Raw genomic sequence first — 10,190 nt, forward strand, 5'->3', positions numbered from 1 at the left:
CCCAGTTACTCCCGAGGTATTTTCTCGTTTACGGAAAGTGCCGACGGTTCCCGATTGACCGGACGACATGGCGATATCGCTCCGCAGTTAATTTACAAAAATGACAATATGTCCTGTCATAGTTATCAAAACAAGAATATAATTCCTTAAATAATAAAATACTTTTGATGCCGAATTGAATTACACAAATGTAGGAGTATCACTGCAGAAAAAGACATCATAATATCCAAGCTCGGCCTGTTTGTGCGGCGTCACTTCCGGCAATGTGCATCAGTCGTCAACAACATGAAGCTGAGGAGAAACGCTGATATGCAGAAGATCGACAATGTTTATTTGTGGTAAGTATGCTTTGTGGGATAGAATACAGTTGTAATTTACATAAAGTAAACATAGATAATGTTTTGCTTGAGTCGATGTCCTGGTAAGACGAGATTTATGTGTTGTATTTTGACAAGTGACACGAACAGGAAATGCGAAATGAAGGCAAAAATATTCGAAACAAATTTACAATTTTTTGGCACATTTTGGTCAATGCATATGTTCTTTCTTGTGGAATTGGATGTTTTTATTGGAAAACCGATTATTTATATTACTGTTTGAAGTGTCAATAAAAAGTAAACAATTTATGGAAGCATGGAATAAGCACATGTGTCAAATTAGTGTCTACTGCATTGCATTTCAGTGAAGCAGCACTCAAAAAGGCGCCATTAGTATGCTATGTCAAAAGAGATTAGTCTGCAAAGAATCTGAATGTGAAATTTTAATAGACATTGAATACCAATTAATTAACACTAATGATAACTTGTTATTTATTTCATAACACAGGTGTTCAGCACAACTATTTGAAGCCATAGAAGCACATGTCAAATAACATTATTGCCATGAACATATGAGGAGGAAGCTCTAAAGACCCACACATTTCAAAGTGTTTACATCAGCATGTTATGTACTGGGATAAGATGCTCGTCAACCTCAATGCATGGTTTATATTGCGTCCTGTCATCTTGCCTGTGGTAGTGTGGTCATGGAGGTGTAGCAATGGTAGCACTGAACTCGTACAGCCCATCTCGACCCAATTGAAGCCTCTTCCAGAAGTTCCTTATAGGTAATACATCATTGCACTATATTTATGTATCTACCCAGATACCAAAACATTGTCATCTGGTCCAAATGTTGCCAGGTAAAAGAAAATGAATGGTGTTGAATGTAGGGCCATGACAAGTGAATATTCAAAATACTTGGGAATTTCACTTGCGATGGTCTTGTGTTTTTTTTAATGAGACACCATCAAGATACATTTGTGAAATTTCTTCTGGATATTGAATAGTTTTTACGAAATATCAAGATACTTTTTTTAACACCTAGCTTTGTCATTATCTATTCCAGAAATGCACAAAGAACATTGAATGAAATTTGTCTGACGACTCATTTTCCACCAGAGGACAATCAAACACACAAAGTGGCAATCTACAACTGTGCAGTATTCAGTTTTATAGGAATGATGGATTTGATGATGCAGTGTATAGAAATCTCTATGAAGGGGTGACGAGGTTTACAGAATTGACTATTTGCAGGATTACTTGGTTGCCTGACAGTTACCCATCATTGTGTGTTTGTAAATATTGGTAGCTACAATTATGATATGGTGATATCCGTTGGGATGATGTTGGCGTGGTATCTTCCTCACTAAGCAAAAGACATCTAAGCTATTTTTCACGTCTGAAACTTACATGTCAAGCAACATTCCAAAGTTTGAACACTCGCGTGTGATGTACTGGAGCACTCAAATCGTACCAGAGTAGCCCATCGCGAAAGTAAAACTTGACTGATTTAGTCGGCCGAAACTTGCAGAGAATATTGTTTTACGGATATGTAAATTGGTAAATATGCCAATGTCTTGATTACGTTGGAAGAAATGCGATTATTCCAAAAGCTTCAATAATGATGAACGGTAGTCAAATTTAAATTTGACACATGATCCAACCGCTAAAATGATAGCACAATACATCAACTTGAAATTTTATGTATGAATTTCATTGAAGAATTGGTATTTATTTTTATTCAAAAATTACAAATATACCTAGTAACTTATATATATGCCACATTATCGCCACCCTACTATTCCGTTGACATATAATAAGGTGACACTAGGTTTACTGTTTTATACGATGATTCAAATGTCTGGTGTATGTGTATGTAATATGCTAATTAATGTAATTATCAATATAAATCAACTACTGTGATCTAATATTTGTTAATGGCTCTTTTTTTTTAACAAACCATAACATACATATAATGCAATATTCTTCGGTTAAAAGGCGGTTTAAAAAAAAATGATGTTTGGTATTACACTACATGGGCCCCCATAGGTTTAGAAAAGTAGTTCCAATATGGCTGATTTTTTATGGTGAAATTAACTAATGACTTGACTTTGAAGTTGTGATTATCAGTCTTTTGGAGCAGTTTCGTTAACTTTCAACAATCACAATACCTAAAATGAGTTCTAAGGAAGATTTTGACTGATATTTCCTTGCAAATTGACTCTGTTTTGTGCAGATATGTTATTTCCTGCATAACGTGTAATGAATGCAATTAAAACAATATTAACGAACTGAACTTTACTGAAAGCTAATACATACTGTTACGTATATCCTAAGGATCGTAGTGATACCAATATACGGGCTATCGAGGTAAAATTCATGAAATTATGACCTTTTGTAACTTAGTTGAAAACAGACTTTACATGAACCGTAATCTAGCTCTGAAACATTGCCTATGTTCGAGCATTCAATGTTCGTGATCATACAGGGGATATACATGTAAACAAATCAGTGCAGATGTAACAGTAAATGCAAAATAACAACGTATAGAACAATAAAACACCTAATACTAATCTAACTGAGCGCTCCTTCTACTGATCACTCAGAAAGTTTAACGTGCATATATATACACGCGGCCGATCCATCGCTCGCTCATCACTACAATGATAGCTCGGCACCAGTACCTGTACTGTACAACCTATAGAACTCCTCTTGTTAACCTTGAGTTATCCTAACCACTTTGTGGTCCCTATAACTCCCTATAGCAATTTAATAAGCTTTCACAGTGCCCGTTTTGATTTATCAATGAAGCAAACTCAAAGCAACACAATAGCTCGCCCTTGTAATGTATGATACTTTCGATTGAGCGATCGTAATGGGTCGTTACAGTCTTATTCAGACATACCCCCTCATTAAAAGCTCGCTCTATAGTATACATACAACTATCAGGAATGATCCTGTCTCCGTCTTGCTTCCGACACATATCGGCCGAGTGGCCATGCACGCGATTGATTGATTGATGGATTGATTTTACGTCTGCTTCACTACCGAGTAGTGAGTAGAAGGGATAAAGTATGGAGTGGAGGAATGCACGCGCATTTTAGCCGGCTTACATACACGTATGCCCCTCCCTACCTGTCAATCACCAAGATATTGTCCGCATCACCTATGTGTTTTGACTGGGGCTAATTCAAGGCAAGCCCTACTCAAGCGTGTAAATGACATCGAGAATACACAGGAACGTGACGGTTTACAAATGAAAATAACTAGCTCGATAGGTTTTCATCACAGTTTTTACACATTCATGAGATATTCCACAACGTATAATAAAACACCACAGCGTCAACAAACATTAACAAAATAAATAACTGGGCAACAATTATTAATAAAAATATACTACAGCGTTAAGAATTATTAACAAAATTTACCACAGCCTCAACAAACTTTAACAAATTAAACACAGCGCAACAATTATTAACAAATATAAACAACAGACTAAGGAATATTCACAAAATATACAACAGCGTCATCAAACATTCACAAAATATACCACAGAGTCAAAATTTATTTTTGACATTTATGAGAAGGTACTATCTGATACTATTCTCATAAATGTCCGCGAGGTTACAAGACCAAACACTTTCGTAGAAATGTTTTTTTTTTTTAATATTTTACGTCTGTATTTCCCTTTGTTTACATTACTGAACGCTGGGGTATATTTTGTCCATGCTTGTTAACGCTACGGTATGTTTTCCAATGTTGGTTTACGCTGCGGTATGTTTTGTTGATGTTTGTTGAAGTTGCAGTATGTTTTGTTGATTTTTGTTGACGCTGCAGTATAGTTTGTTGATGTTTGATGACGCTTGTGTATGTTTTGCCAATGGTTGCTGACGCTGCGGTATGTTTGGTTGATGTTTGTTGACGCTGGGGTATGTTTTGTTAATATTTGTTGACGCTGCGGTATAATTTGTAATATTTGTTAACGCTGCGGTATATTTTGCCAATGCTTGTTGACGCTGCGGTAGGTTTTGTTAATATTTGTTGACGCTGCGGTATGTTTTGCCAATGTTTGTTGACGCTGGGGTATGTTTTGTTGATGTTTTTTAACGCTGCGGTATGTTTTGTTGATGTTTGTTGACGCTGCGGTATATTTTGTCCATGCTTGCTAACGCTGGGGTATGTTGCCAATGTTTGTTAACGCTGCGATATATTTTATTAATTTTTCTTAACGCTGCGGTATGTTTTGTTGATGTTTGTTGATGCTGGGGTTTGTTTTACCAATATTTGTTGAGGCTGCGGTATGTTTTGTTAATGTTTTTCAACCTTGCGGTATGTTTTGTTGATGTTTGTTGAAATCCTGTATATTTTGTTGATGCTGTGGTTTGTTTTGCTAATGTTTATTGATGTTTCGGTATATTTTGTCCATGATTGCTAACGCTGCGGTATGTTTTGTTGATGTTTGTTGACTCTGTGGTATGTTTTGTCAATGTTTGTTGACGCTGCGGTATGTTTTGTCAATGTTTGTTGACGCTGCGGTGTGTTTTGCTGATGTTTGTTGCAGTTGCGGTATGTTTTGCCATTGTTTGTTAACGCTACGGTATGTTTTGTTAATATTTCTTAACGCTACGGTATGTTTTGTTAATATTTGTTAATGCTGCGGTATGCTTTGTTTATTTTTGTTAACGCTGCGGTATGTTTTGCTGATGTTTGTTGACGCTGCGGTATGTTTTGTTTATTTTTGTTAACTCTGCGGTATGTTTTGCTGATATTATTTGAAGTTGCGGTATGTTTGGTCAATGTTCGTTGACGCTACGGTATGTTTTGTTAATATTTGTTAACGCTGCGGTATGTTTTGTTGATGTTTGTGGACGCTGCGGTATGTTTTGCCAATGTTTGTTGACGCTACGGTATGTTTTGTAAATATTTGTTAACGCTGCGGTATGTTTTGTTGATGTTTGTGGACGCTGCGGTATGTTTTGCCAATGTTTGTTTACGTTGCGGTATGTTTTGCCAATGTTTGTTGACGCTGGGGTATGTTTTGTTAATATTTGTTGACGCTGCGCTATGTTTTGCCAATGTTTGTTGACGCTGGGGTATATTTTGTTAATATTTGTTAACGGTGCGGTATATTTTGTTAATATTTGTTAACACTGCGGTATGTTTTGCCAATGTTTGTTAACGCTGCGGTATATTTTGTTAATATTTCTTAACGCTGCGGTATGTTTTGCCAATGTTTGTTGACCCTGCAGTATGTTTTGCCAACGTTTGTTGACGCTACGGTATGTTTTGACAATATTTTTTAACGCTGCCGTATGTTTTGTTGATGTTTGTGGACGCTGCGGTCGGTTTTGACAATGTTTTTTAACGATGGCGTCAATTCATCAAATATTGACGGACTGACATATTTTTTATATCATTTTGATCAGAAATGTCTCTAGATTTCGAAATCACAAAAATCACAAAATTGATTTTTTACTACTTAAGGACCCTCATCCCAGCCGGCGGCTCATACGTATTTCTTGGTCATTTTTAATTATCTACATACGTCGAAACAATAGAAAACAATTGAAGTGGGGACCGAATGTCGACCCCAGCTTTCTTAAGGACTCCTTTACCACTGCACTGTGGTTTTTCGCCCATACAGTAACTTCACCTAAATTTAAACAAACCTAACAAAATATATCACACTGTAGCACAGTTGGGCCAGCACACTTCCATTAAGGTTGCTCAGTCGGTTTTAGCAGTTTCTCAGCCGATTAAAGCGACTGTAAACGATCTGAAGTCTAGTTTTTTTTAAATTTTTAATCTCAAAATAATGTTATCGATTAATATTGTATCTTTCATTTTATATATATTATTTTCTCCATAGTCCTGGAAGGTATGGTTTTCTTTCAGAAAAGATTCATAAAAACTACAGTCATTCCGAAGAAAAAGTTTCCAACGCTTGGGACGGGGACCCTTAACTCATATTTTTCGAACTAGACACTCATGCTTTGTACCTGTTGTCCGTTTAGATACCTGACGTTTCGGGCACTGAGAACTGAGCCAGGTAATGATCAGATTCGGAAGACGAGACTGTGCAACAAGCGAGAAAGGTCGAAAGTAAGCTTTAAGGAAAAACAATGCCGAGGAAGCTGGACAATAGAAACGGGCAAAGACGAGCAATTCTGTTTTATTCCGACGTTGAAAATGAACATCCTCACATTTACTTCCAACTTCTCATACAAGAATTCGTATCAAAATTATGTTCTATAATGTTTTTTAATATTTTCCTGATTAAGTAATATTTGTGATACTATGTATATGGCGTGGTTGACACTTTAAAGCGTCTAATTGTATATTTTAACCTTTCGTGAATAAAAGTTACAATGCTGCTTTTCAAAAGTAAGTAAAAGGTTTAAAGACAAATTATTATTCCTACCTGTTGTCTGAACGTTGCAATTTTGCGTGCATAATTTAAGTTTTTTTTTTTATAGAAGCTATTTAAGATTCAACAGTGTAAATTTGTACAGTGTAAAAAATTGAAAGATTTATGACACATTGACGCATCATGACTTGCCAGGCAGATGTTAAGTCGACTATTTTTTTCGCGAATTTCGATCGATTAAACCACCGCGATATTATGGCAATATGTGCTGACATGATACGTCAACTTTATGTTTGAAAGCTTTACTGTAAAAGTGGAATGGGTTGCTTGTGGAATTCGCGCTGTGAGTCTTTAAACTGATCGCGGTGTGGCAGTTTTCGCGGCGCTGTCAATAGTTATGAAATCAAACTATTATATTTGTTTATTAACAACAAAAGCTATCAATACATTTTTGCATGTGAATATTTTCGTGGTAACGCGAAAACCACGAATATTTTCACAAGGCAAACACTTTCACCTTACAGTATTTCGACTGTGTAAACACATAAAAAACGACCCTATCTTCTATTCATACGCCTTTAAAACATCTTTTTAATTACATTTTTAGATCCATTCAATGTAAATCGATAAGAAAGATTCAATACAAACAAGACATAACATCAAGTAAAACGTGTTTTTAAAGTTCTTTTGTAACACAAATAATTCTATTTACTTAAACGTGGAGCAAAGCACAGAGGTGTTGTTTGCAAGTATTTCAATACGATGACGCATGAACTGACACATAATTAAAAGATTCTAAAGTGTATTGATGGGCGTATGAATGTATTGACATGGTACATGAAAGGTCTTTTTGAAACCAGTAGCCTATGTTTGTGGAGCTTGTAAAAATCTCTACGTCCTAGATATCTATTTGACTGGAAGTGATATATTATTTTTCCCTTCGATTTATAGCCTGCGACCTTCGTTCCTTTGACATAGTTTTGTTTTGCGACACAATTTTACAGTACCTTGCCGTTATAAGTAGGTTACTTGGCTTTCTGTCTTTGTAATGCTCGGGTGTAACATCGACTTGCTAATTATACATCACAATACAAGGGTAGCATACAAATAGTTTACAAAGATTGTTTTAAACGCTGAATGATGTACTGTTCGCTGATACAAATTAGGTATATTTATCAATAAGCCTCGTTTTCGTATGGCGGCAATAAAGCTACAAGTATGCATACTACCAGGTGGGAAGGCGAAACAAGTTTCGTCTGGTATCATTTTCTGAAACATCCTTTTTCAACTGCTTAGGTCATTCAAGGGCCTGCTTTCATGTGTGTTGTGTATGCGTGTTTGTGCATTTGTGTGCTGGAGGCAGGGTATGTTGGTGTATTTACCTCCTTACGATAGAGCAGATCTGTTGTCGATAGCACCTAGCACAGTATACCATGGCAGAGTCTTTTGTATATGTACGTTCAGCGGTCCATAATAACCACAAGGGCACAGGTGTTACAATTAAAGAACAAGGACAATTAGGAAATCAAATTTTGAAAATTCCAAAATAAATCAAAATAAAGAATTAAATGAAGAAAAAAAGATCCAAGAGCAGTTATCATTTATGGTCAATTTATACACAGTATATATATATAAATATATAAATAAAACAAAAAAACGAAGACTAATATAATAGGCTAGCGCTTTCGCCCATCTTGGGGCTCTTCAGGCGATTTAAATTTATTTGTGACGTCATAAATGGAGTACACATACTTAAATCGCCTGAAGAGCCCCAAGATGGGCGAAAGCGCTAGTCGATTATACTACAGTAGTCGATAGAGGGAGACCTACTGACCTTGCTGTATTTTTCAACAGATTGTAGCTAATGGTGTCGCTACCCACAGTTTTATTAATATTTAAAGATTTTAAAATGTCTATAATGTCATTCATGTGGAACGGTATGTCAGAAAAAGTTCTACTATCGGTACGCAAATGTTAGTATCATCGAATGTCGAGATGAAAACAAAGTAATCATTTAGAATATTAGCTTTAATATCGTTTGCCATTTCCGATTTTCCGGTTTTGTTTCTAAGGGGAGTTATACTATTGGAATTATCTGAAGTTTTTATTAATCTGCAGACAATTTCCAAACATTTCTAGGGTTCGAATCAGAGTATTGATATAAAGTGCCATCAATGTCCGCGTAAAACAGATTTTTTGTCCTCTTCCTAAGATTATTCACATGATTCCGTTGTTTCCGAAGATTAGTCAAGTTATTTGGAGAACGATTATATCTAAATAAGTGCAATAGTCTGTCTCTTTTCCTGATTTCCCGTCGTAAGTTAGAATTAAACCATGCTTTGTCATTAGGTCGAATCGTCACTAATTTTGTTGGTATGCACTCCCTAGCTAGGTTAAAAAAAGCCGTTGTAACTATTTCACACTTATCATCCAGGTAGTGCACCCGCATAAATAAGTCTATCCAATCTGTCTCATCTTATTTCGTAATTTGCGTCACTATAAAGAGTTATTTTCCTTTTATATGTCCTTTCAATATTTGTCCAACAGTCAATTCCACGGTCGTCGCTTAGTGGTCTGAAATGTCCTTGTCTATGTATATTACGTCAGCGGAAGTAAAAACACATGTGTCGGAGAGTAGAATAGGGTCAAGCAGGGTAGAGCACACGAGTCCAATGCGAGTCGGTTTGTAAATAACGTTTGACAAGTGAAAGAAATTTATAATATCGTAAATTACATGAGTGTTTTCTACAGCTAAAAGATTAACATTTATATCTCCAACTATCACAACATACGGAGTTTCGTTTAAGGCAGTTTCCAGAGAGAAATGAAAATGATTCCAGAAGGAGAATGTGCTATTAGGAGGTCTATAGAGTGTACAGAGGAGGTATTTCTTATTTGGAAATTGGATATCTGTCCAAACCACTTCATCCACCCCAAATTCCAAGTCAACTCTACGACGGGTGCACAAGACACTGGACGTGTAAACAGCTATCCCCCCCCCCCCCCCCCCCCCCCACACACACACACACGACCGGAGACCCACGGTCTTTGCGGTACACTCCATAGCCACCTAATAATACCCCTAATATATACAATAATACCCCTAATATATACAATATTACCCCTTATATATACAATCATACCCCTTATATATACAATAATACCCACAATATATGCAATCATACATATATACAATAATACCCCTAATATATACAATAATACCCAATATATGCAATCATGCATATATACAATAATACCCACTATATATACAATCATACATATATACAATAATAACCCTAATATCTACAATTATACCCAATATATGCAATCATGCATATATACAATAATACCCCTAATATATACAATAATACCCCTAATATCTACAATTATACCAAATATATCAATCATACCCATATATTCTCACACACAGCTATACTCGTTTGTGTGTTCTACATGCAAACATACAGATTGTCACAATTTCTCCATTATTTTACTGGTATTTT

General features: G+C 36.0%; 1 long non-coding RNA gene across 1 annotated transcript; it reads left to right on the forward strand.

The window, feature by feature from the left end:
* Nucleotides 1–232: 232 nt before the first annotated feature.
* Nucleotides 233–1,798, forward strand: LOC110455436. Its single transcript, XR_002463445.1, has 3 exons — nucleotides 233–338; nucleotides 826–1,105; nucleotides 1,387–1,798. It is a non-coding gene; the product is annotated as an uncharacterized LOC110455436 (long non-coding RNA).
* The last annotated feature ends 8,392 nt before the right edge of the window (nucleotides 1,799–10,190 follow it).

Source organism: Mizuhopecten yessoensis, unplaced genomic scaffold (genome assembly GCF_002113885.1).
Source record: "Mizuhopecten yessoensis strain PY_sf001 unplaced genomic scaffold, ASM211388v2 scaffold8213, whole genome shotgun sequence".
Taxonomy (NCBI): domain Eukaryota; kingdom Metazoa; phylum Mollusca; class Bivalvia; order Pectinida; family Pectinidae; genus Mizuhopecten; species Mizuhopecten yessoensis.